Here is a 27,527-nt window from a genome sequence, read left to right on the forward strand (position 1 = left end):
GCAGTGGAAAAGCACTCTTCTCGAGTGCACATGGAACATTCTCAAGAATAGATCACATACTGGGACACAAATCAGCCCTCAACAAGTACAAAAAGATTGAGATCATACTATGCATATTTTCAGACCACAGAGCTATGAAACTGGAAATAACCACAAAAAGAAAAAGAAAAAAAGTACTTGGAGACTAAAGAACATCCTACTAAAGAATGAATTGGGGTTTAACCAAGAAGTTAAAGCAGAAATTAAAAAGTACACAGAAGCCAATGAAAATGATAACACCACAGCCCAAAACCACTGGGATGCATCAAAGGCAGTCATAAAAGGGAAGTATATAGCAATCCAGGCCTTCCTAAAGAAAGAAGAAAAGTCTCAAATACATAATCTAATCTTATACCTTAAAGAGCTGGAAAACCCAAAGCCAGCAGAAGATGGGAAATAATAAAGATTAGAGTGGAAATCAATGCTATCAAAATAAAAAAGAAAAACAAAAAAACAAAAAACAGTAGAACAGATCAATGAAACCAAGAGCTGGTTCTTTGAAAGACTTAACAAAATTGATAAATACCTAGCCAGTTTGACCAAAAAGAAAAAGGAAATGACCCAAATAAGTAAAATCAAGAACGAAAGAGGAGAGATCACAACCAACGCTGTGAAAATACAAACAATAATATGAGAATATTAGGAGAAATTATATGCCAATAAATTGGGCAGGCTGAAAAAAATGGACAAATTCCTAGAAACATATAAACTAACAAAAATGAAACAGGAAGAAATAGAAAATTTGAACAGACTTATAACCAGTAAAGAAATTGAATTAGTAATCAAAAATATCCCCCCAAAAATAAGAGTCCAGGGCCAAATGGCTTTCCAGGGGAATTCTACCAAACATGTAAAGAGGGGTTAACACCTACTCTTTTGAAGCTGTTCCAAAAAATGGGAATGGAAGGAAAACTTCCAAACTTATTCTGTGAGACCAGCATTACCTTGATTCCAAATCCAGACAAACACCCCACTAAAAAGGAGAACTACAGACCAATTACCCTGATGAACATGGATGCAAAAATTCTCAAGATATTAGCCAGCCAGATCCAACAATACATTAGAAGAATTATTCACCACAATCAAGTGGGATTTATACCTGGGATGCAAGACTGGTTCAATATTTGCAAATCAATCAATGTGAAACATCAAATTAATAAAAGAAAGGACAAGAACCGCATGATCCTCTCAATAGATGCAGAGAAAGCATTCAACAAAATACAGCATCCTTTCTTGATAAAAACCCTCAAGAAAGTAGGGATAAAAGTTTCATACCTCAAGATCAGAATAGCCACATACAAGAGACCTATTGCTAATATCATTCCTTAAGGTCAGGCACACGACAGGGATTCCACTCTTACCACTGTTATTCAATATAATATTGGAAGTTCTAGCCTCAGCAATCAGACAACACAAAGGAATAGAAAGCATTCAAATTGGCAAGGATGAAGTCAAACTTTCACTCTTCACAGTTAACATGATACTCTATATAGAAAACCCAAAAGATTCCACCAAAAACCTGCTAGAACTGATCCATGAATTCAGCAAAGTCTCAGGATATAAAATCAATGCACAAAATTTGGTTGCATTTCTATACACCAATAATGAAGCAACAGGAAGAGAAATCAAAGATTCGATCCCAGTTACAACTGCACAAAAAACCATAAAATACCTGGGAATAAACCTAACAAAAGAGGTGAAAAATCTATATAATGTAAACTATAGAAAGCATATGAAAGAAATTGAAAAAGACACAGAAAATGGAAAAAATATTCCATGCTCATGGATTGGAAGAACAAATATTGTTAAAATGTCAATACTGCCTGAAGAGATCTACATATTCTATGCAGTCCCTATCAAAATAACACCAGCATTCTTCACAGAGCTAGAACAAACAATCCTAAAATTTGCATGGAACCAGAAAAGACCCTGAATAGCCAAAGCAATCCTTAAAAAGAAAACCAAACCTGGAGGCATCACAATCACAATACTTCAAGATGTATTACGAAGCTGTAATCATCAAAACAGTATGGTACTGACAAAAAAACAGACACTTCGATCAATGGAACAGAATAGAGAACCCAGAATTGGACCCACCAACATATGGCCAACTAATCTTTGGCAAAGCAGGGAAGAATTTCCAATAGTATAAAGACAGTCTCTTCAGCAAATGGTGTTGGGAATACTGGACAGTGACATGCAGAAAAATGTACCTGGACCACTTTCTTACACCATACACAAAAATAAACCCACAATGGATGAAAGACCTAAAAGTAAGACAGGAAGCCATCAAGACCCTAGAGGAGAAAGCAGGCAAAAACCTCTTTGACCTCAGCTGCAGCAACTTCTTACTCAACACGTCTCCAGAATCAAGGGAAACAAAAGCAAAAATAAAACTATTGGGACCTCATCAAGATAAAAAGCTTCTGCACAGGAAACAATGAACAAAACTGAAAGGCAACCAATGGAATGGGAGAAGATATTTGCAGATGACATATCACATAAAGGGCTAGTATCCAAAATATATAAAGAACTTATCAAACTCAACACCTCCAGAACAAATAATCCAGTGAAGAACGGGCCAAAATACATGAATATGCACTTTTCGAAAGAAGACATCCAGATGACTAAGACACATGAAAAAACGCTCAACATCACTCATAATCAGGGAAATACAAATCAAAACCGCAATGAGATACTACCTCATGCCAGTCAGAATGCCTAAAATTAACAACTCAGGCAACAACAGATGTTGGTGACGATGCAGAGAAAGGGGAACTCTTTTGCCCTGCTGGTGGGAATGCAAACTGGTGCAGCCACTCGGGAAAACAGTATGGAGGTTCCTCAAAAAATGAAAAATAGAACTACCCTACGACCCAGCAATTGCCCTACTGTGTATTTATCCAGAGGATACAGTGTGCTGTTTTGAAGAGACACATGCATCCCAGTGTTTATAGCAGTGCTGTCAATAATAGCCAATGTATGGAAAGAGCCCAAATAAGAAAGAGCCCAAAATTATCGCACCATTTGCTAACTAACTTGGATGTAAATTTAAAAATAAAAATAATTTAATTTGTTTACTATTAAGAAGGAAGAATGGAAGGGTGAATTTTGGGTAGACCACAAGTGGTCTTTGCCATGGTGGCTATTCCTTCATTCATTGAATCCATGACTGTTTTTTAAATTTTAATTCCAGTGTAGTTAACAGTCAGTGTTATATTAGTTTCACATGTACAATATAGTGATTCAATACTTTCATATATTACTCAGTGCTTATCCCCTTTACCTATTTCACCCACTCCCCCATCAACCAACCCTCTGGTAACCATTAGTTTGTTCTCTAGTTAAGAGGGGTTTTTTTCCTCTTTTTCCCCCCTTGTTTGTTTTGTTTCTTAAATTCCATGCATGAATGAAATCATATGGTATTTGTTTTTCTTTGGCTTATTTCACTTAGCATTATACACTCTGGCTCCATGCATATTGTTGCAAATGGCAAGATTTCATTATTTTTTATGGTTGAATAATATTCCATCACACACACACACACACACACACACACACACACACACACACACACACATCACATCTTCTTTATCCATTCATCTATTGAATGATGCTTGGGCTGCCTGCATATCATGGCTATTGTAAATAATGCTGCAGTAAACATAGGCGTGTATGTATCTCTTTGAATTAGTGTTTTCGTATTCTTTGGATAAATACCCAGTAATGCAATTACTGGATCACAGAGTAGTTCTACTTTTAATTTTTTGACAAACCTCCATACTGTCTTCCACAGTGACAATACTGACCGTATTGGATTCTCACTGACAGTGCACCAGGGTTTCTTTTTCTTATATCTTTTCCAACACTTGTTTCTTGAGTTTTTTATTTTAGCCATTCTGATTGATGTGAGGTGATATCTCATTGTGGTTTTGATTTGCATTTCCCTGATGATGAGTGATGTTAAGCATCTTTTTTATGTCTCTGTTGGCCGTCTGTATGTCCTCTGGAGAAATGTCTATTCATGTCTTCTACCCATTTTTAATCAGATTATTTATCTTTTGGATGTTGAGTTGTATAAGTTCTTTATATATTTTGGATACTAACTTTTTATCAGATATGTTATTTGACAATACCTTCTCCCATTCATGAGGTTGCCTTTTAATTTTTACTGGTTGTTCCCTTTGCTGTGCAGAAGCTTTTTATTTTGATGTAGTCCCAATAGTTTATTTTTGCTTTTGTTTTTCTCAGGAGACATATCTATAAAAATATCATTTCCACCAGTGTCAGAGAGATTACAGCCTATGCTTCCTTCTAGAATTTTTGTTTCAGGTCTCACATTTAGGTCCTTAATCCATTTTGAGCTTATTTTTGTGAATGTGTAAGAAAGTCCTCCAGTTTCATTCTTTTGCACGTAGCTGTCCAGTTTTCCCAACACCATTTGTTTAAGAGACTGGTTTTTTTTCCCCCATTGCATATTCTTGCCTCCTTTGTTGTAGATTAATTGACCATATCATGTGGATTTATTTCCGGGGAATCCATGACTATTTATTGACTAACTCATATGTGATAGACACTATCATGGGCTGTTGAAATGGCTGTGACAGATATCACTTGTTCTTACTGTGACCAAGAAGGGAGAATAGAGGATCCAGGTTATGTGTAGAAGGTTCAGGAGACATGTGGTATGTAGCCAGTCTGTAAATACTGGAAGTGAGGTGCCAATGGAGATGGAAGCCAGAAGCAGAGCTACTGTGGAAACCCTGCTGATCACAGGAAGAAGTATAGAGACAAATAGGCAATGAAGAGTGTTATGTCAGATTTCAGCTACTTTCCATATTCATAAATCCCTTATCCTAAAACCTAATGAAATCTAATGTGGTTTTTCAAAGGGTGAATTGCAATGATAATTTTTATTTATTTATTTATTTATTTATTTATTTATTTATTTATCGATTGATTGCCAACTATGGTTTTCTGGTCAATTGGGTTATTATTCCCAATTCTTTAGTCCTTCTCTGTGATGGAATTATACACCAACGGCCTCTTCCAAGTGATTTTTTAAAGCCTCTGAGCTGACTAGGGAGAGTGTATTGCCTACCCCAGTGATGGACTTGGCCATGTGACTTGATCTCGCCTATGAGATGTCAATAGATATAATGTGAATAGAGCCATTAGGTGTCTTTATATGTTTTGCCCTATCCTCTTATGCTTCTGCCATCTGCCATCAGAAGAAGATACCCTGGGTAGCTGTTGGTCACAGAATGAGCAAACATGCTGAGCAGATGTGAATATATGTATAGCCAAGAGCCAAGCAGAGTCAGAGCACAATCATAAGTCAAATCATAGAGTTGAAAAATAAACTTAATGTAAGCCACTGAAATTTGAGGTTGTTTATTACACAGGGTTATAACAACAGTATAATTTTTTTTTCTTTTTATGTCTTATTTAATGTCTGTTATAATGATGTATGTCATACTTATTTTAGAAATTAAGAAACTGAGGTCATTGTAAGCCGTTTAGCTTAACTGAAGGCACAGAGCTAAACAATTTAGGAAAGTGAGAAGTACTTTGATAACTGCTGGCCTCTAAGATTCCTATCTTATCTTTCTACTTTCCCAAGCTACCTCTCCTACAAATTGTCTCTTTTTTTTCTCATGAGGTTGTTGTAATCACATAAAATAACATACTGAAAATATCTTTGTCCAGTGGAGGAAATCTGCTCCAATTTTCAGTCTGAATTTCTGGTGGGTCTAAGTCTATGTCTGGTATTAAAGTAAGGATATGACACAGGAGTGACCAATTGCAATACTGGAGAAGTCTAGTTAAAGTGATTTGTTCAGGGATAGGAATATAGCTGAAGCCAGATTGATCAAAAATCAGGAACCACCCACCAAGAATCAGTTCTTTCTGTGACAGTGGGCACTAACACCCAGGTAAGCCTGAGGCTGCCAATGGCCCTCTGTGCTACAACATGAGGAAAATCTGTTTCAGTAGGAAGGTTTACAGAAGAAACCACAGCTGAAAGACTACTTACCCACAAGACAGAACAAAAACATGTTGTGATGACATCAGTTGAATCTCTTGATCTAGTCATATTTGGAGCTGTACTTGTTCTGTTACAGGAGATATCAATATTATAAATGTCTTCTTTTCATAGGTACAGTGGAAATAAAACATACAGACAATATAAAGTATCAAAAAAAGCACAGATTTACAAATATACATTTTTCTTATTTTTGGCTAATAGAAGAAAAGGGGGGGGCATATATGATATCCATATCACTAGAAATATGGTGAGTCTAAAACCTTGCTTTTGAGTTAAAGAAAATGTCCTTGGGATCAGATATTTTACCTACCATTTACTACCATCTGCCTCTTAAAATTCTTCGTTACATAGTCAGGTTAATCAAGGGATTGATATTGTTGGAGTCTGATTAATCACAGATTCTTTGTTGTTCCCAAAGTTTGCTTATCTTTTGAAGAGCAACAAAATTTCTTTGTTGCAAAGATAACCTTTCCCTCCCTACTACCCAAATAAAAACCCCTGACTATCCTTGTTTTAGAACTTATAAATAAAGATTTTATTTTTGTCTATATACTTTAAACATTTCTGCTGTGTGCAGCTCAGTGATCATGTTTACTCTTGAGTAAACCAAAGATGGCTCTGTGTGTCAGGAAAGCATCATGTATTAGTAGTGACACATTGCCTATTCTTTAATTTCACATACCATAGAGCTGGTTACAAAAGGATGGCTAGATGATTTGATGCCCTCTTTTTTTCTGATTTGGAATACTCTGCTTCTATCCAGCTTCCGCCTCTCAGAACCTGTTGTCCTTTACGAAATCTCTTTATCCAGCTGTCAAGTATTGCCAAGAAGTGGGGGCCATGGTGGAGGAAAGCAGGATGTAATAATTACTGGAGAGAGGATATCAGCAACCTAACATTATTTACTGCAATTGTTTTGCACCACTGAGATGATTGGGCTGGAGTATTTCTCTGTAACGAGAGAGAGCGGGAGGACCTGAAAGAGAACACAGAATCAGAACAATGGGAGGGAGAGTGGTAATTCCAAACACATGAGAATTTACACTTTCAAGTCACCATGAGAAAATGAAGAGTGAGATGTGTAAGAAGTGAGGTTTGGTTTAATACCTGTGGTTTATAACCCATATCACATAGTTGGTAAACTGGGCAGCCCAGATCCAACCTTGGGTTTGTGTGACCCCAGAACGTATATATCCAATAGGTGAATCACATACATAAATCCATTAGTACTAACTGTGCTTTTAAAATTAAAATAATTATTCAGAATTCTTTTTAAGTGAAAAGTCTTTCAGATATTTATGCTTAATTTTCATTTCCTGGTGATATTCTCTAGGCTATACCTCTCCACTTACTTACTAAGTATCTTTATTTACTTATTTATTATTTGTTAGTTTTTTAAATTCATGTGTTTTTTACATATTTATTTTTGAGGGAAAGAGAGAGAGCATGCACCAGGGAGGGACAGTGAGAGAGGGAGACAGAGGATCCTAAGCGAGCTCTGTGCGGACAGCAGAGAGCCTGATGCAAGGATCGAACTCATGAACTGTGAGATCATGACCTGAGCTGAAGTTGAACGCTTAACTGACTGAGTCACCCAGGCATCCCACTTAGTATATATCTTTAAAAATGCAGTTTATGTGGCCACTAATATTAAGATGTGATGATGGGGAGGTGGAGGAGGAGTTGGTTGATAACCCATATTTGTATTGTATACGTAGTAAGTAACTGCTATGCACAAGTTCTGCTATCTCTGGGTGCTTGGATATAACACTTTGGACAGAAATATCTGTCTACATAGAGCTTATATTCTAGCAGGAGACAGACAATAACAAAACAAATAGGTAAAGTATGGTATGTTAACGTTGGAATAATTTTATGGAAACAAGCACACAGTGTGTTATCATGATCTTGGCCAAATGCTTCAATTTCTCCCTGTTCCCAGAGCAAATGGTAGGATATTACTTGCCACCCATTGCAATTCAGGATAATGAATGGATATGTATGTTGTGTTTCCAGTCCAGCACATTTAAGTGCCAGAGTCTGAGCCCCAGAGCTCCCTTCTTCATCTTGCACAGGAAACAACAAAATTCAAAGTACTCATTCCCCTATCATCTTGGGTCCCTTAGTGACCAGATTCAACCTTGTTGGAGAAGTAGAATGAGGGAGAATTGTAAGTTGTTCTTTTAATCCAGTAAAACCTGAGGATTTTTTTAATGACCAAAAATATTTTGATTGACGCATGACGTTTTATAGACACTATGCAAAGCATATTATGTACATTACAGAATTTAATCTTTACAATAATCCTATGAGATATGCATTAGTATTTACATTTTATAGAGTCGATAAACATAACACGCAGAACTCAGATTATCTATCGCTGTATAACAAACAATCCTAAAACCTAGTGACTTAAAATGATTTATTATTATCTGTTGTATTTCTCACATTTCATTATCACATAGGTGGCTTGTTATCGTCTAGGAAGTTCTCAAGTGGGGGTCTCTCTAGTTATTGCAGTCAGATGTTGACTGAGTCTGTAGTCACGTGAAGGTTTTACTTAGTATTCAAGATAGTGTGCGCACATGGCTGGAATTGATTCTGATTTAGGGCTGATAGATCAGCAGGAGTTGTCAGCTGAAAACTCTACATGTGGTTTCATCATTTGACTTTGACTTTTCAAGCATGGCAGCTAGGTTGTTTGGGGGAGCATTCTAAGAGTTATGGGCAGAGGTTTCACCTTTTATTATAACCTGTTTTTGGTAGTTCACTGCATTCTATTAGTAAAGCAAGTTACTAAGGCAAACTCAGGTTCAGGGGAGAAGAATTAAATATGTCTTGACATGGCAAATGTCTGTCTGTAAAAGGAGTGAAATAATGCATCCATCTTTTTAGTCTTATGTGTTATATGCAGTTTATAAGATATAATCCTGTTAAGGATTTAAAATATCTAATATAGCTTATTAAAGTAATCCACTGGGAGTTGGGATGGGGTAGGAATTGAAACTGGACAGGGCATGGTGTTTGATATAATGTGTATAGATCAAGATAGGCTATATTATGTGTGAAAATAAACCAGTCCAAAACCACAGAGACTTAACACAACAAATTTACTTCTTGTTCACACTGCATGTACAAAATTGGTCAGAAGGGAGTATGCTTATTGTAGTTGCTCAGGCATTCAGATGGATGGAGTTTCATCTCATTAGATTCTACCTCTAGATGCATTTCCAGTATCAATGTTGCAGAAGAGGGAAATACAGTACATTGCATCCTGTATCTTAAAGCTTCCACCTGGGAGTGATACCCATAATTTTTCTTACATCCCATTGGCCAGAATAACTCATATGGTCACATTCTTTCTATGTACCCACAAGGAGTATCAGAATATTTTGAAACAGTCCTAATACTTCTCTACCATTGTCATCTGAATTCATGTATATTGGGACTAAACTGAATTTAGAGAAAACAGGTAAATTAGAAACCACCTTTTCTTTATGAGTCTCACAACTCTTCAATGTTCACTAATTTTCAAATGCCATTACCTTTGCTCAGTGTAGTAGGCCAGATATTTGCATTCATATTTTATATCTTATATAACTTCACAGTATATGTGATACTTTCACATGCCTCTATTTCCTGATTTTTCTTCTTTTTTTTTTTGTTTATTAATTTTTCTTCTAACGTTTTATTTATTTTTGAGACAGAGAGAGACAGAGCATGAACGGGGGAGGGGCAGAGAGAGAGGGAGACATAGAATCGGAAGCAGGCTCCAGGCTCTGAGCCATCAGCCCAGAGCCCGACGCGGGGCTCGAACTCACGGACCGTGAGATCGTGACCTGAGCTGAAGTCGGACGCTTAACCGACGGAGCCACCCAGGCGCCCCATCTATTTCCTGATTTTTAAAATCATTTCAGTAGAGTAGTAAAGTTATTATTTGCTCTGGTTTGTCAGTCAAAAAGTAAAGGGTAAGAAAATAAAATAATTGACTCAAAGTTGCATTGCTTAGTTCTTTGAACTTCAAACTTGGTATTCCATCTATATCAAAGAGTTTGTACTAAATGTCTTAGGAAGGGTTCAAGGTATCCCATGAAGCCTGTAAAACTGCAGCATTGTGTGTGTATGAGTGTGTGTATATGTATTCTTGGGTGCTTTATATTCACTATACTGCTCCATGTTGTCAACAATGCATAGGTAGATAGACATTGAAATACTATTCCTACAGATGGAGTCTGTCTTAACTTCAAAAGATGATGTAGAGTTCAAAATAAGATTTTGTGGGACTTCCTACACCTGCTTGCTTACACATTTCACACTGGACTCCTTGCTGACTCATATCTCTCGTCTCTTGCCTTGGGCTGTGAAAACTGAAGCTCCCTTCACAGGAAGCAATAGACAGAAAATGCCATGTTTTTAGTGCTAAGCCCATAATTTCTAGTGTGGCTCACATCTCTGTGGGTGGAAGAACTTCCTGATGATCTGGAGAAGCTTCTGCAAATACTCAGGCACTCATCCACTAATTTCAGATCACTAGCTTGTTTCCATTAAGTAATCGTTTAAAACAAATTTTTAACATTTATTTAGTTTTGTGAGAGAGAGAGAAGGGGGGGAGGCAGAGAAAGAAGGAGACACAGAATCTGAAGCAGGCTCCAGGTTCTGAGCTGTCAGCACAGAGCCAAACGTGGAGCTCAAACTCATGAAATGTGAGATAATGACCTGAGCCAAAGTCAGACACTCAACCAACTGAGCCACCCAGGAGCCCCAAATAATCATTTTTATTTTAAGTCTTTATTTACACTTATCAGGGCCCTTTCAACTCAGTTTGCAAAATGATGATTTATGTGTGCCTAAAATAGCACATCATGGAGTTTAGGTCACTTTCATTTCTCAATCACTTACTGAACACCTATTTTATGCAATATAGCAATATAGAAGATTACAAGCATAAGGCATGGGCCATGTTAGTCTCACATGCAAGCAAGTAATCTGAACATCAGCATACATAAATAAATATGGTACCAAGGAGTCAAAAAGACCTGGTTTAAATCCTTCTTATCCTTCTAGCTTTGTGATCTAACTTGCTTGAGTTTCAGTGACTTCTGCTATAAGTACAGTCAAGGTAAGAACAATTAGAGATTATCATGAAGATTTCCTAAAATATTTCATAGAAAATAGGTGAAAATACACAGTTGTGACTAAGTACATGACCTATTTAGGGAATTAATTTTGAGTATAATAATGTAACTGTAAGGAATTATGGAAGAATGAGATTAGGAAGAGAAACCATGACCTTAAATTTCAGGGTCATCGATTTAGACTTCATTCTGAAATCAAAGAAAATACAGTAAAAGATTGAGAGAGGAATTATTTTTTTTTCAACGTTTAAATTTTGAAATAATTTAAGACCTGGTAAGAATTTGCAAAAAAAAAAAAAAAAAAAAAAAAAAAATGCAAAGTTTCCACGGCCTTCATTGAGCCTCTGTCACTGCTAACATTTTATGTAACTATAATATGATATCTAAACCAGGAAACTGAGATTAGTACAATATTATTAAGTAAAACACAGAGCTTATTCTGGTCTTACTGGGTTTTACATGTACTCATTTGTTTTTGTGTATATATATGGCTTTGTAATTTTGTTACATACATATAGTGTAACCAGCACCAAAATTAGTATACAGAACCTATTCTATCACTAAAAGAAACTGCCTAAGGTCCTTGAGATCTATCTTAGTCACTACATGTGTCAGTATTTCCTTTGTTTTATGGCTGAGTAGGATTCCATGGTGTGGATGCATCATAGTTTATTTATTCATTCACCAATGAAAGAAAGACATTTGAATTGTATGTAGTTTGGGGTTATTCCAAATAAAGCTACAGTTAACATTCACTTACAGGTTTTTGTATTGATGGAATTTAGTCTTATTTTAGTAAGATAATGGTGGGGGGGGGATGCTAAGACTGTGGAAGAAATGGATCTTCAAGTATAAGAGAAAAAATTCATGGCGTTGTACATCAATTGTTTGAGTGGTGGGGCCCTGAATCAGGGCTACAGTGGTGGGGTTAGAAAGGAGGGGCTTGGAACAGGCCATTAAGGATGTAGAAGTAAATGATCTTAAGAAATTCCTCAGATATGAAAGGTGGTAATTTGTTGTTTACAACAAAAGTTGTTGTAAAATTTTTAGTTGGGGGATTTGGTTGTGGTGATTCATGAAGTCAAAGACATAAGGACCAATCTGTGCAGAAGGAATAAGGAGTAAATTTTGGTACTATTGAATATGAAAGGGGGAACATCCTTGTGGAAATGTCTGACAGGCATTTGGAAAAACGAGTCTATTGCTAAGCAGTGATATCAGTGTTGACAACATAAATATATAAGTCAACGCCATGGAGGGGATGGCTGCAACCATGGTTGTCAGGATGTTGCTAGGGAAGAGAGGCAAACATTACAATAGGAAGATTTGGGGTGTTATTTCAGCGTGACTGTTTCTACCCTGGATTACAGCAAGGATTCCCAGATTTTATGTACTTTGACCCCCAGTTTGTGTTCTGCTGAAGTCTCAACTCTCCCAAAGATTCCCACAAATTCCCAAGAGCATATTTGCTCACGGTCACCTCTGGCACTATGGTTGTGTTTTCACACAAACTGGTTTGTGTCTGACACCGTTTTGTGAGCTCAGCCATGACCAGCAGCCTTTTACTTGATCCCACTAACCACACACTCTAAATAAAACAAGATAAAACAAATGAAAAACAACAACGGAAACAGCAAAACTTTTACACAAAACACTAAACATTCATTTAATAAATATTAATCTTTTACTATAATGTTCAAGTGATCCTTGAGATGTTTTGAGCAGCAAAGCCAACTTTAATGTAATCAAATAAGTGAACAAAGTTTTAAATTTTCCTCAGCACTTGAAATTTGCAGTTGTTTTTTATTCCAAATTTAGTATTTTTTATCAGGTTATTGGAATTTTAGGGTGCAATATCATTTTGGGGACCTGGGAACAGAATGATTTATATCAAATGGTGACCCATAACAAGGTTTGTGACATTTAGGAAAGCCATTGAATTTATAGGAGTCCGTTTTCTCAACTTTGAGATGCATGTAATATCTAAATCATCTTCACTAATAGGCACTTTGAAGGTAGGATAGCATTTTTTGATGGGGAAATTTGGAGGATCAGAAGTGCCCCAAAATGTTAGTCATTCTTACCATAAGTAATAGAAATGTCTTCATTCCAGACTCACTGCATATCTACTACATTCTAAAACACAAAAATGGTCATATAATTTTCTGCTCAAAACAATTTTGAGAGAATATCCATTTCCTTCAGAGTCAGGTGAGACTTTTTCATCATGAGTGGTAAGGCCATTCCTGGTCTGGCGCACATCAAACAAACCACCCATACTCTAGGAACAGCTCACCATGGCATCCTTCTACTTACTGCCCCTTCTTCCTAGAAGACTCCTCCCCGCCTCTGTACCTGATCCACCAGGACACTGCTTCATCTCCCCTGCATCCATGCAGCATTCCTACAAGGGGCCCTTGCTTACGTTCCTGCGCTAAGATTTATTTTTCTCTGATACAGCACTCATCACTTTTTTATTAGCTTTTCTTGGTTAGTTGTACTGTTCAGCCATTGCGTGGTAAACTCTCTGAGTACCAGGGCAGCTACACCATTCTTGTTCACTGTCCTATCTGCTGTACTTGTACCAATGCTATAAGATGAGAGTCCATCGCCCATCTCTGTGAGTTATGAAAGAGATCTGGATCTTCCCTTCAGGATGTTGGTTGTCTACTGAATAACTTTTTTAAAGGGAGGTTTTTGCTTATTTACTTCTTAGGAGAATCTGAGCTTTGGGTATCCCCTTAATTGGTGCTTCTGTAGGGCCACTAGGTGATTAAGAGACTTGCCATTTGACGCTGGCAAAGCTCACAACTGAAATTAACTCTAGGTACAAAGGAGCTGGGTTGAATGCCTGAGATAGAGTCCAGCAACGACAGAGCCCAGATTTATGGGGCGGTGTTTACAATGAAGAGACACGGCCTATTTTTATTTGATCTGCACCATCCAAAAAGAAAATTGGAATTATAATTAAAGCAGGGGAAATGATAACTTAAGCATCGATTTTCCCATAAATGTGCCAACCCTCAGAACAGTGGCTGGTCTCTATGTTCCATCTCCTGCTCTGTGTCTCAGATGAGTGAAACCTTTTCTTTTGATAAGTCGACTTACACAGGAGTGTATAAATTTCAGTCTGTATGCCCTGGTGACTCATCTTTATAGCTGAGATACTTCTCAGGGTTTGGATTAAAGGGAGAGACCCTTAGAAAAATCAGGAAGAGGTATCCTATTGGGAATAGCAGTTTGCTAGCAGAAACTCTTTATAGATCTGCCTCTGACAAACATGCAGCCCCATCACTATTTTAGATTCCCCCAATCTCTTATGGAGATTAAACACAAAGGGATTACCATTTATCTGTAAAGGTAAAATTTACATCACCTATAATCCTTTCATAAATAGATACATCAACCACCACATTAATACAAAGTGCAATCTGAAGGCAGAGGGCCATTATATTTGCTTACTGTCAGATATAAAGCTGCAGTTGGAAGCCATGCATGATTTTAATAAGGTTTGATAATATCCTATCAGCTGGTGGGAGCTATAGATTGAACTCTTAAAGATTTTTGGCTTCAGTTTCCAAATAATCAATCATGTCAAGATATGAAAATCATTTCATTCCCTTCAATTGAAAAGAAGATGTGATTTAAAATGTCAGCCCTTGGATATATGAGCAGAATTCCTGTAATCAATCATGTGAAATAAACCATCTTATTTAGTAGCTTTTTGGAAGAAGGGAAGCTTTGAGGGGGGGAAATAAAACAAACTTTTTTTTTTTTTTTTTTTTTTGCATAATGTGGATGAAGATCACACATCATATGCATATAAATAACAAAACCTAAACCTGGGTTTTCTTATTTGTTTCTTCTTTCAATTCAGTAAATTTAGCAAGGAATTGAATGGATTTAGAAGACCTCAAAACACCAGCAAGGGAGGACAACATTGTCTCTTTGCGTGTGGGTACTGAAATTAGGAACTAGATTCAGGTCATTTGACTTTGTTTAGAATCATCTACCTGGATCCAGTTCAGCTCCAATTATCTGGGTAAGCCACATTGGACAAATCTTTAAATATGAGCCTCAGTTTCCCTATCAGGTTAATTCCATCTGTTCATACGCATGTATGCAGTCATGCTGGGGAATGGATATGAGAAATCTTTGCAAATAGAAACTCTATGAAGCTCTCCACAAACCTAAGTGCTTATCACCATGGCTAGATTAAAGAATATAAAAAAAAAAATACCAGCATTACCTCTTGGCAAACCATTAGAAAAAAGAGCAATGCACTTGGAATATGTCTAAAGAGACTGAATTCACACTTAGGACAGAGGAGCTTGTTTGAGAAAATTGCTGTTACTCTCAGTAAGCGAAACAAAACTGTAATTTTGCTAATTCACTGTGTGACTTTAGGCAAATCACTTACTTCTCTGAGCTGTATTTTCCACCTCAGTAAAATAAAGGGTCTGGATTGTATAATCTCTAAAATTTTTATCCAGCTATAAAAATTGTTGTTTTTGTTTGTTTATTTGTTTGTTTGCTTTTTAGATTTATCATTAACCCCTGTAGAAAATGCAGATCATAGTCTTTGGCACACGTAATGCAAATTCCCAAGTCGAGTCAAATTTCTTTACCTTGCACTGAATTTGGAAAACTCCAGTTAGATTTGGCAATACATCTGTTATGACAATAGTGACAGGAAACAATATAGGTAGAATGATGTTCAACAAACTAAATTATTTTATTTATGTTTTGAGAAAATTTATTTATTAATGTTTATTTACTTAGAGAGAGAGAGAGAGAGAGAGAGAGAGCATGGGGCAGAGAGAGAGGGAGACAGAATCTGAAGCAGGCTCCAGGCTCTAAGCTGTCAGCACAGAGCCTGATGCGAGGCTTGAACTCACAAACTATGAGATCATGACCTGAGCCAAAGTTGGATGCTCAACTGACTCAAGCACCCAGGCACCCCTAACAACATTTAGTTGTATCACCCTAGCTCCTTCCAAATACTGCCTTTTGTGGTTTGTGTTTAAATAGGTTTAAGAAGGGTGCCTGAGTGACTCAGTTGGTTGAGGGACTGACTCTTGATTTTGGCTCAGGTCATGATCTCACAGTTTGTGGGATCAAGCCCTGCAACGGGCTATGCACTGACAGCCTAGAACCTGTTTGAGATTCTCTCTCTCTGCCCCTTCCCAGCTCACACACTCTCTTTCTCTCAAAATAAATAAATAAATAAATTTTAAATAAAGAAATAAATAAATAGGCTAAGTGAGTGTGTTGGGATAGAAGTCCTTAGGGGACCTGTATTAATGATTCATTGTAAGCAAAAGTAATTATTTTGTCAACTGTTATGTATTCCTGGATGCTTTAATGTGCCTTGGAATATTTGAAAATAGTAAATTATCTTGAGCTGTTTAATATTTACATAATTGATTTCTCCATTTATGAAAATAAGAGGACTTTCTTAAAGGAAAGTTTAGTACAGTTTTTTTCTGAATGTTCTTGGTGCCAAAATTTATGGGTAAGGGATTTTAAAAAAAAGTTGATAAAAGGTAATTTCATTCCTTAGAAGCCAAAAGTAGCATGTGGAGGCACAAATTAAGATAGTCAGTGTATAAAATGTGTTTGACACTTGCTGCAACATCCAGAATATTTTATGTGTATGTATGTATGTATGTATATATGTGTGTGTGTGTGTGTGTGTATGTATGTATAATAGTTTACCTTCCCATCTTCAGCAAATCAACCTTGAAGCTCTTGTTTCTCTATCTCACCCTGTATATGCAGAAGAGTCCTGTGCGTTTTGCATATTTCCTCTTTCATTTTGACTGGCTGCCAAAAGTTGCTCATATTTTATGAAGCACAGAGAGTGGTATGATAAGAGTTCCTTGTTCCATCATTTCTCCATACAGAAGAGAGATGGGTTTCTCTTTTCCTTCTTGTTCATTAATGATGCACGAAGCTGAGACTTTTAAACTCTCTCTCTAGTTTTATCCTCTTCTGTTTCTTAGGAATTTCTCATATTACTTGACATGCATAGTTATATGATAAAGACTCACCAGGGCTGTTAATCCTGCTGGTATGCTTCCTAAGCAATCTTGGCTCATCCACCGGCTGGAAAAGCAGTCTGTCATTTTTAAAGAATGACTACTTTATCTAGGAAGGAAGGGAGGAAGGAAGGGGGGGGGGAGCAGGAAGGAAGGTAGGAAGGAAGGAAAGAAGATCCTTGCACATCCACTAATCCTGACAATGTTACTATTCTCTTTCACTACCAGAGTGTAGACTCCCAACATTGACTTTTCTTCATTCTGCCAAATTAATAGAAAATATTCTAGTGATTCACTTAGTCTGTGAGTGAAGCAGGCTGGAGCTGGTGACATCGCTCTAACATTTCCCCAGTGTTTGGAGTTAGAATGAGTAGATTTGCAATCTAAAATCAGCATTAACTAACTCATGGTGTGATGCCAACTCACCTTTCCCTCTCTCCTTCCTGAAACACTTGCTCTACTTGGCTTCCAGTCCACCATAGCTCATGTCTTTTCTGCCAGGTTGCTCCTTCTCAGTCTTGTTTGCTTATTTGTCTTCATTTCTGACATCTCTTATTACAGAAATGCACCAGCTGTCAGTCTTTGAAATTCTTCATTCCCTCCTCTCACTATCTTGGTGATCTCTTCCAGTCCTGTGACTTTAAATACCATCTCTCTTTGGAAGATTGCTTACCTTTCTACATCCATCCCAAGACTCTCTACTAAATTCCAGGCTCATATATCCATCCATGTATCTGACATCTCCACTTATGTATCTATACTACCTTTCAAGATTGACAAACCCAAAACCAAACTCATGCTCCCCACACACAGTATTTCCCATCTTTACAGATCACAAATATATCTTTTCAGTTATTCAGGGTATATCCCTTGGAATTAGTCTTGACTCTTCTGTTGTTCTCATAGCTCACATTCAATCCGTTAGAAAACCCTGGCATTCAGTCGTCAAAGAAAGAAATCCCAAACACTTCTCACTACTTTTACCAAGACCCTCCTTGTCCACATCACTATTGTCACTTGCCCACATTTTTAAAGTAGTTTCTCAACTTTAGTAGTCTCTATACGTCTGCCCCCTTTCCGCATGTCTATTCTGAACTTCACAGGTGTCATCCTATGAAACTTAAGACATCATGCCACTCCTCTGATCAAAGCCCCCCAACATATTTGCAGCTCATTTTAAGTAATAAACAAAGCCTTTGAACGACTTGCAGGGTCCAGCGTACTGTCTTACTCCCCGGTACTTCTCCAAGCTTACCTGTGAGGACTCTCTCTGGATCACTCTTCTCCAGCCACACCGGCCTTCTGATTCCTTGAAAGTGCTGGACACAGTCTCTTCTGAGGGCTTTGCTGTTTCTGGTCCCTCTGTCTGCAATGCTTTTCTGCTAGATATTGACGTGACCTGCTCTCCATCTCCTTTAGGTGTTTGTGCAAAGGTCACATTTTCAGTGAGGTCTTCCTTCATCAGTTTATTTAAAACTGCACCAAGAGAACTTCCTAACCCCCTAGAATGCAAACTCCATGGGAGCAGGGATTGTTTATTTTATTTGGGAGCAGTGCCCAGAATAGTACCCGAAGAAAATATTTACTCCTTAAACGTTTGCTGAATTAAGAATGAAAGGTAAGCAAGCTATGGTGCCTCTCTCATCATTCCTTCCTAACTGCCTGTGACCATCCAACTCCTCTGAAGCTCCTTTTACATCCTGAAAAATGCTAATGTTCCTTTATCCTCCAGCCATTTACCTACACCACTCTGTACCCCACAGACTGTCTTCTGTTTGGAAGTATTTTCAGCCACAAGTAACAGAAATCACAACGGTGGCTTAAACAAAGTTTTATTTTTCTCACTTAAAGATATGTTTAAAATGAATGTTTGCTAGCGCCGATTCAGCACCTCAATACTATAAAGGCTCTGAGAAAATTGGCTTTATGATTCTGTTGGCCTTTGCCTCATGGTCACAAGATAGTTGCAGCAGCTCCAATATTACACAACAGCTTTCAGAGACACAAAGTAGCTTTCTGTGTGAGGCAGGCAGGTTCTGTGAATGTGCCTTCCTGTAAACAGGTAGTAAGGGACCTTTTTCAGGCAGCCATCTTCCCTGCGGTAGACTTACCTTGATATCTTTTAGACTCAACTTCTCTGAACAAAGGTGAAGGTGGAAATGGTTTTTTGGTAGGCAAAAAGATAGTGCCGTTCTTACCCTCTTGCCCCTTTATTGACTCCTATTCCTCCTCAAGTCTTAGCTACAATATCCTTTCACAGCTGAGCCCTTTTCTGGTACACCTCTGCCTATGGGAAGTCTGGGCTAAATGCCCTTCTTCTTGGGTTCTATAAACCTCTCAAGTTTTCTACAATAATGCTTTTGTGCTGTGCTAGAAATCAGCATTCCTTGTGTGCCTTTCCCTATACCCCAACTCTTCCTGCCCAACACACACACACACACACACACACACACACACACACACTCACACGTATTCACAAACACATTGTAAACTCCTGGTTAAAGAAGACAGCATAAGAAAGGATTGAGACCTCAGGATTAAGACCACATTTTTACTGTTCACATTTGAATTCCCAGCATCTAATGCTTATCTTCAGAATAAATGAGTACATGCATGAATGAATTTTTTTTAAGTTGAGGGGCTTTCTCTTAATGACCTTTAAAATCAATTTTGCATTAAGTTACTGTTTCCAGGATTATTTAGGCCATTTTCTTATGTATCTATAGCCTAAGCCAATATTTAAATTTTTATTATCCCCAACCCTCCTCTCCTTTTTTTAAAAGGACTTGAAGCCTTGTTGGTTAAATAATTTAATTCATTGGCACAATTAGGGAAATGAAATATGACACCTCTCAAGATGTAGGTGAAAAGATAAAGATATTATTTGTTCTAAGGTATCACAACGGACATTCTCTCCCCACTATGATTGTGCCTAAGACTTTCCCTTGGACAAAGAGTAGGCAGGGTGAAGAATATTGTCTCTGCTTGTGTTCAGGAAAAAGGCAATACTTGTAATAGAGAAAGATACAACATGGCACCCATAACACAGCATGATTACTGCCAGAGCAGAGAGAAGGCACTTCAGAGTGGGTAGTGGGTTCAGGGTACATGCCCTGTACAACCATCTGAGTTCAACTTCCAGCTTTGTTTTTACAGACCATGTGATATTGGCCACATTAGTTAATCACCTCAAGCCTCTGTTTGTTCACCTGTGAACAGGGATCACACTCAGTACCTCCACAGAGACTGTCATGAGCTTCAAATTAGACACTGTGCAAAGTGATTAGTGTTTGGCACACTGTCTGTTCTCAATAAGCCCTAAAATTTATAGTCATTATTGTAAACAAGGCACTATTAGATCATAAAAATGGAGTAATTGACTATACAAAATTATGGGTTAAAGTAATTATAACAAATGACTTTACATCGATATTTTCTTCTTCTAATGGTTGGGACCAGTATTCTATTTCTTCTGCTTCTCTATCCAGCTATCTAAATTGCTGGTACCCTACAAAGGGTAAAATAAACACAATTTTCTAATTGGCCTACTTTCTCCAGATTCCTTGTGATGTCATTAGTTCACTTGCCTTGCCTCTTTCCAGACATATATACCATTTTATTTCACCCTCTTGTTTCTAATGGCCTTAACATTGATGTAGGGTTTCAGGAACTTTAAATCAGAGTATCTTTAGATACAGAGGTATCTTTGAGTTCAACTGGCACTGCCCCTTCATTGCACAGATGAGAAGATGGACTCTTCTGTGATTGGTGTGAGATTGTGGTGCTGTTACCAGAGCTAGAGTTGAAACACAGGTCATTGGAATCCATATTTACTGCATTTCTTACATTGAATCCTACTGAATTATTCATGGGAGCAGAGAGTAGCATTTCTACTCTCTGCTCCCATGAATAAGGTAGGAGGTAGCGCTTTTTATAAGGCTATTTGCAAGATCAGGTCAACTTTTGGTATTTCTAAACACGGATGGTAATGATAATATTGGGTGGGCAATGGGAGGTCCTAAATACCCTTGTCATCAGCTATTCTGGTTTGCACTTGAGACAGGATCTGTGCCTAACTTGGCCATTTGTTGAAGATGGGCTTATCTTCTAAGAGGAGATCAGAAATAAATAATACGTGTAATAAATTAGTCAATTTTATGGTAGGCTAGAAGGTCATAAATATTATTATGAAAAAGAAAGAGGAAAAACACGGCAAGGTATAGGGGATTATTAAGAAGACAAGGGATGGGGAGGTCACAAGGCAGCATTAAGTAAAGTGGTCATCACAGGTCAGCAGAGGCACAGGAGAGTCAAGGCATGGTCTCTAGTCTCACAGAACTCCCATTTAAACATCCTATTTAGCACTTATTTTCTGGACAGTGTACTTCTTAAAAAATAGGTTTGCACAAATGTGATTATACATGAATGCATGCAAATGTATATGAAGGTATAACTCATTGACTGGAAGAAGGGCCTTAAAGACAATCTGTTGAATCCCCAGCCAGTGTTTGAGTCTCTTCTGTGGCAGCATTATGAGCTCAGATCAAATAATAGGTGAGAACAATTAGAAAGTTCATGAGTCAATGATTTGTTTACACACCTCTTATGAAGGCTAATTACTTGTTAGCTAAAACATGGGCCTCTATTTTAGTTAGAGAAGCCAGCATAAGAAAAGAACTGGCTGAGAAGCTGGAACCCTACAATCTTTAGAAAACTATCAGGAAACGAAACATAATGGTTAAAATGTTTACATGTTGCCATAAAGGACTTTAATAAAGGCAAAATCTTATTGAAAACCTTAGACTGTCTGCCTTTCTCTCTCTCTCTCTCTCTCTCTCTCTCTCTCTCTCTCCCTCTCTCTGTCACACACACACACACACACACACACACACACACACACACACACAGAGTTAATCAGATATTTATGCAGTACAGAGTTGTTTGTTTTTGGTTTTGTTTTTAACTATCACCCCTGACATATTCAACAGTTTCTCATTTTCAACACTAGACCAGACAGGTCTTTAGGGTTGCTATGTGGAACACAGGAGGCCTAGTTGAATTTGAATTTCTGATAAATAATAATTATTTTTTCAGTGTAACTATGCCCCAAATATTGCATGGGGAATTTTTATGCTAAAACCTATTTTTTGTTTATCTGAAATTCATATTTAACTAGGCATCCTGTATTTTTATTTATGAAATCCGGCAACCCTATAAGTCTTAAGTGCTCCAGAGAGAATTTTGGTCAGACATTACTTTTTTCCCTTCTTCGTGCTCTAAACTGTATGTCCCTGGAACCCTGAGAGGAAGCCCATGATTGCCCATGCTTTGGTCATTAATTTATGCATTTATTGTTATTTTTGCACACCTACTTTGTGTCTGGTACAATGCTCCATAAAAAGCTAAATATATCTGATACAATGGTAAGCTAAATAGATCTGAACCCTGACCTCAATTAGCTTACTGTCTAATAACATCTATTAGGAAAATATCCCAGAGTGTGATAGTGATATGTGGACAGAGTACATATCACGACTGTGTGAATTTGTCAACACACAGTGTATAAGCCGATAATCACTGTGCTAACATCCCTGTGTAAATGAGAGAGGGGAAAGCTTTTAAAACAGGTTTCCAAATACTGGTTTTACATCAGGGTTGGACGTGGTCATGACATTTCTGAGCACTTCGTGTTTGTCAAACGGGCACTGGACTCAGCATTTCATTTAAAACTCAGAGCAGCACTAAGAGATTAATCCAATTATCATCTCCACGTTAGTAAGAAGGAAGGTGGGGCTAAGAAAGTTAAATAAATCTCCCGAATCTATACAACAAGGATGTGATAAAACTGGGATTCCGCCAGAGGTCTGACCATTCAGAATATATCATCTTCAGCCTTGAGGCTCTGCTCCTTGAGAACAAGTCAGGAAGCCTACTAAATATTGTAGATCCCAGAGTTTCTGAATCAGTAGGTCTGGGATCAGGTTTGGAGACTGTATTTTTAACAAGCTCCTAGGCAGATCTGATAGCAACAAGATTTTGGTCCTGCTAATTTAGACGATGGTAATGTAATCTAACCGAAACCGGACTGTTATGTAACTCTCACCTTTACAACTGTAAGTGCTTAGAACCTCAGCGGCAGGGGCTTCCTGTTATGAGATGGGTGCAGGGGAGGCAGAAAAAGAGGGGAGCTGAATGAATAGTGAGTGTGCCCAGTGCATATGCATCTTACTTCTTTTTCCCAGACTACATTTTTCCAAGTTTGCAAAACCATTCCTTAGATGGTTTGGCTGCACCTCCATGTTTCTGCTAGTTTAGTTGGATTAGTAATGATTCAGTGGTAGGCATCTGTGCTTTCCCAGGCATAGCTTTTCCGCAGTTTAGGAAGGAACTGGTTTAAAACATCTGGGCTCAGCCTGGTATGTCCATTACCTTTGCCGGAGAGGGAGGCTGTGTGTTGAGGAAGTGGCCAGGAGACGGGCTCATGTGGCCGATGGACTTCCAGAAATAGTGAGGATGGAATGCAGACCTGGGTGTGTCGCATGGCAAGGTCTCAGCTGTGGGGTGGGAGGAGTTCCAGCAGTTTGATGAGAAATCCCCAAACTGAACGAATATTATGTTCTTTCTTCCTTTCCATTATTTTCTTATTTTTCTCCTTTTCTCCTTCCCTCATGCCCCCTCTTCCTTCCATTTTTCTTCCTCCATCAAAGAAATATCTAACTTTATCTTTCACTGAAGTACACTTATATACAGAAAAGTGCACAAATCCAGAGTGTAAATCTTGATGGATTTCCACAAAGACAACACACCCTTGTGACTACCACCCAGATTAGGAAAGAGAATAATATCAGCACATTAATAATACTCAGCACAAACACCCAGACATGTTACTATTCCCTCCCCTACAATTATCCCCTAAAATTATCTTGATTCATATCACCAGAAATTAGTTTTGTCTGTTTTTGAACTTCAACTAGAGGGAACAATACACTGTGGACTATTTAACACATGACCTATTTTGCCCTGCATTATGCTAGTGGAATTTATTCAAGTTGTTTGCTACGGCAATAATTTGTTCTTTTTCACTCCTGAATACTATTTCATTCTGTGCATATATCAAACTTCATTGATTATACTGTTTGTGGGCATTTAGCTTATTTCCAACTTGCAGCTATTGCTAATACTGCTAATGACTGTTAAATAGTGGTAGCACTAATAGATATTACCAGGATGAGTATTCTTGAATTGCTTCTTGGGGAAACATCCCTGCATATAGCTTTGGGGTGTGCAACCATGAAAGGAATTATGATGTCATAGGGTAAGTATGTTCACTTCTGGAAGATGTTGCCAAGCAATTTTCTAAGGTGGCTGGGTTAATTTACAGCCCACATGCAGTAATTGAGGATTACAGGTGTTCCACATCCATTTTTTTAATGTAGATATTCAATTAACCTACCCAGCACTATTTACTAAAATGGCTGTCTTCTCCCTAGTGAACTTCTGTTTCACATTTTCCTTAAATCAAGTGACAACATATATTCAACCAACATCCATTGATCTGGTTCTGTATTGAGTCCTGGTAACAGAGATGAAATGGAGTATATACTCTGATCTCAGTCCTGTACTGCAAATATGACAGAAACCATCTTTTCTATCCTAGCCTTGATTGTAGTTGGGGTAACAGATAATAAATAAATGAACCATCAAATAAAGTAATTTTTCATGTGATGAGTAGGAAATGAGAGGAAGAGACAAAGGAAAAGGCTGGTGTGGCAGAAAACGGAGCACGATAATACGGCAGATGAGGTGGAGGAAGGAATCTCTGAGAAGGTAACAGTTAAACAGAGCTGAGGGAATGTGCCAGCATATCAAGAAGTACTTTTTCTGATTTTAGAAAGATCAGCGGCACAGTATGTGAGGCAGCCCCTGGTGTGGCTCACTGTGGGAACTGTCAGAAGGTTAGGGTGGCAGAGAGGTGTGAATGATGCAGAAAATGGCATAACAAGGGAGCAAGAGGAAAGTGCAGATCTCCCAGGATCCACAAGCGGCAGTGAAAGATTTCTGTTTTCTTCTAAGGGTGCAGTGGAAAGCCACTGGGGTGTTGTAATGGGCACAGTGTCACAATCTGCTTTCCGTGGTCATGTAGTGAATACATCGGACATAGGGAGTTGCATCAAAACACAGGAAGGAGAAGAGAGTCTGATGCACTGGTCCCCAGGACTGGGAGTAGGGACAGAGCGGGGCATCAGGGATGACTCCCATCCTCAGTTTGCTCAGTTTATGAGTTTTGTTTTCTAGGTAGTGAAGAACCTTGCTCATTCCTTGTCCCTAAAGGATTTAAGCATTTATGCTCTACTCCAGCCAATCTGGAGGTCATTTCAGAGTCTCTCTGCTCACTTGTTTGTTCCATACACTTGAGTCCTGGCTGCTCAACCAATGTACAGGCTCTGTAAGGGAAAGAACAGCTTTCCCCTCCACATTCTTTAGAATGGAAAGCAGGAGAGATTCTAAGGGGGGGAAATGGTAGAAGTACTGATTTTGGTTCTGTCATTTGAAAACCACAAAATCTATGGCATGTTCAGGTGACCCTCGGAGAAGGGACGGACTTCTGGGTTTCATATACCCTGAACTTGCCAGAGTATTTTCTAGTGTGGCTGAGAGAACTTAGTACTTGGCATTGAACAGAGCTGTTTGGGTTGATATTTTGTCCCTGTCATTTGCTCTGTGCAGCCATTGGTCACATCCCTCTGGGCCTCAGTATTTTCATCTACAAAGTGGGGAGTGATTCTTCCCTTGGTACTTGCTTTTCAGAGTAAATCTGAGAATGGAATGAGCTATTCCACATGTAAATTGTGAAGTGCTTTTCCATTGAAAGGAGTTGTTAATACATTCAGGATTCTTCGATTCAGTCACAGCCTCTTGCCCGCCAATCTCTGCCATTACCATTGGGTCTGTCACTTTGTGCTCATGCATGGTGGGGAGCTCAGGGTTTACTTAATTCCATGGGGAATGGCAATTAGACCGTATTAAAGGCATTCTTTTAAACAAGCAGCTTCTGAGTCAGCCATCCTTGGATAGGTCTGTTAGGACAAGTGCCATGTCTCATAGGCCACTAGATGGCGCCAGAATTCCTTTCTGTAGCTCCCTCTTCCCCAACACCACCCTGCCAGCTCCCACCCATTATGTGTTTGCATCTGCGCAAGCTCCACTGGGGTTGTGATGAATTTGTTTGCTGGGAAAATCGTTTTTCCCTCAGGAATCTGTGGGACAGAAAATGCCTTGTGGCCTCGGCTATTGTGGAACTTTCTCTTTACTTGGTCTTCCATTGATTTACCTCCCCAAATGCTACTCCTTATAAAATTTAGAAAAAAACAAACAATAGGAACAGTGGTTTATGCGAGTTTTCATATCTCTGGGAGCCCTATTGCTAGGGACAAATCACATACCATTTCTGTTTGTATACACAATGCGTGATGCATGCCAAGCTGTACCTGATGAAGATGTTATCTGCCTGCCTCTGCCCATCCCTAAGCACCAGGAGAGAGTTCTCCCATATTGTCACTGCTTCCTTTCCAGGTGGCCAGAGAAACCCTTCCCAGGCTTTTCTCCCCATGGGATCTGTAGTCATTAGTTAGGCCAGGTGACTCCTTCAGAGAGCAAACTCACTTTCCAAGCAGCTCAACCCAGCCAGCTCTCCCTCTCACTGGCGAAGCAGGATATCTTGCTCTGTCATTCAAAGACTACCAGATCATAGCCCTTCACAGATGGCAGGGCTGAGGGAGCTCTTCAGATCCTTTAACCTGGGGACTTTCCAATTTTAGCATCAGAATCACCTGGAAGGTTCCTTAAACACGGATTGCTGCACCCCACCCTAGAGTTTCTGTTGGGCAGTTTGCCTGGGATTCGGCCTGAGAATGTGCATTTCTTGCAGATCCCCTTCTGATGCTCATGCTATTGTTCCAGGGATCACAGCCATGGGAACGTTGGTCTAGACCTATTGTTTCACAGGTTTGGAAACTGAGGTTCAATGAAGTTAAATGATTGTCCAAGGTCACAAAGCAAATTGAAATTAGCTAAGACTAGGAATTCAGGAGTCTTTTAAGCAAAAGCTTTTAAAGTCCTCATTCAAATGGGAACTGGTTAAAAATTTCCTTTTCTACTCTTTATGGGGAAAGGATTTGCTGAGCAAATTTACAAATGAAATCAGATTGTAGAGGAAATGTTTAATCTGTATTTAATCACTTGAAATAGAGTTCTATTATTTTT

General features: G+C 38.4%; 1 long non-coding RNA gene across 1 annotated transcript in view; it reads right to left on the reverse strand.

Moving 5' to 3' along the window:
• LOC122205357 overlaps positions 1 to 24,527 on the reverse strand; it is a 31,993-nt gene extending 7,466 nt beyond the window's left edge. Inside the window, exons 1-4 of the long non-coding RNA XR_006196019.1 lie at positions 24,488 to 24,527; positions 23,694 to 23,818; positions 6,771 to 7,064; positions 6,077 to 6,189 (exon numbers count right to left, since the gene is read on the reverse strand). This is a non-coding gene — a long non-coding RNA (uncharacterized LOC122205357). The remainder of the gene's footprint in view (positions 1 to 6,076; positions 6,190 to 6,770; positions 7,065 to 23,693; positions 23,819 to 24,487) is intronic.
• Between the last annotated feature and the right edge of the window lie 3,000 nt (positions 24,528 to 27,527).

This window comes from Panthera leo, chromosome D4 (genome assembly GCF_018350215.1).
Source record: "Panthera leo isolate Ple1 chromosome D4, P.leo_Ple1_pat1.1, whole genome shotgun sequence".
Taxonomy (NCBI): domain Eukaryota; kingdom Metazoa; phylum Chordata; class Mammalia; order Carnivora; family Felidae; genus Panthera; species Panthera leo.